Here is a 1,590-nt window from a genome sequence, read left to right on the forward strand (position 1 = left end):
GGAAACATTTTAAATTATATGACTGTTTATCAGTTAAAAGTCTCATATCTAAAAAAATATAAAGAACTTTGTCAAATCTATAAGAATACAAGTCATTCACTAATTGATGAATGATCAGAGAATATGAACAAGCAGTTTTCCAGTGAATAAATGAAACCAGTTTTTAGCCATATAAAAAAATGCTCTAAATCATTACTGATTAGAGAAATGCAGATTAAAACATCCTTGAGATACCTGTTTACACCTAGTAGGCTGGCTACAGTGCTAGAAAGGGAAAGTAACAAATGTTGCAGATGGGATGGAATTGTTAACTGATCCAACTATTTTGGGAAGCAATCTGGAATTATGCCCAAACTACTTATACCCTTTGACCCTACAATACCACTACTTGGTCTATTTCCAAAGATGATTAAGGAAAAAAGGCAAAGAACCTATATGTTCTAAAATGTCTATAGTAGCTCTCTTTGTTGTGGCAAAGAGCTGGAAACTACAGGGATTCCCACGGATTGGGGAATAGCTGAATGAGTTATGGTATATGATTGTGATGGAATACTACTGTGCTATAAGAAATTATGATCTCAATGATTTTAGAAAAAAAAACATGGAAAGATTTGCACAAAATAATGGAGAATGAAATGAACAGAACCAAGAGAAGATTGGATACAGTAACAACAATATTGTTTTAAGAAGGACTTTGATTGAATAAGTTATTTTGTCTATTATAATTACCTAAATTAACTATAAAGGACATATGAAGTAAGATGCTATCTGCATCCAGAAAAGAACTGATAGATATATAGAATACATACACAAACATACATATGCACACATATATGTGTGTACATATGTACATACCTTCATATATACCTATTTTTTGTCTAATGGTAGCCATCTCTAGGTTAGGGGGGAAGAAAGAAAAAAGAAGGAAAAAAGGAGGAAAAATGGAATTTACATGATACTTTTGCTATATATTGTAAATGCAAGTTGTGCATAGCAGTCCTGTAGTGTCACATGCAATCTTTTTTTATTGTACTATGTTATGGAAATGTTTGTTTTAATCCATAAATTAAAAATAAAATAAATTAAAAGAAAAAAGTTACACATACAAATTATAAATTCTCTAGGAAGTTCTATGAAGCTATGATCACACTATGAGACTGTTGTACAAGGACCAGAGAAGCTGAGTTGGGAGGAAAGTGCTCCTTAAGCACTTTTCTTTTCTATTGTGGTGATGAATTTGGCTATAACTAATGAACATTTACTAAAGCATAAATGAGTTGTACCCTTTATTTTAGAGGGATGAAATCAAATAGACGAAACCATATAACTGTGCAAATATTAAGACATATTATTTAAAAAACATATATAACAATTGTGGCCTGAAATGAATAAAATAAATTTTAAAAGGATTCTGGAATCACCCACCCACAATTCAATCTTTTGAGTTCAGTGTATTCAATATATCCCTATTCAGTGTGTATTAAGACTTGCTCTACATTTTCAAGGTGCTTATTTTTGTTTGTTGGTTGGTGGCAGTGGTGGTTTCTTTGCTTAAAATATACTCAAAAAAATCTACTAAACTTTGATCCA

Source organism: Phascolarctos cinereus, unplaced genomic scaffold, assembly GCF_003287225.1.
Source record: "Phascolarctos cinereus isolate Bilbo 61053 unplaced genomic scaffold, phaCin_HiC Scaffold_435;HRSCAF=1051, whole genome shotgun sequence".
Taxonomy (NCBI): Eukaryota; Metazoa; Chordata; class Mammalia; order Diprotodontia; family Phascolarctidae; genus Phascolarctos; species Phascolarctos cinereus.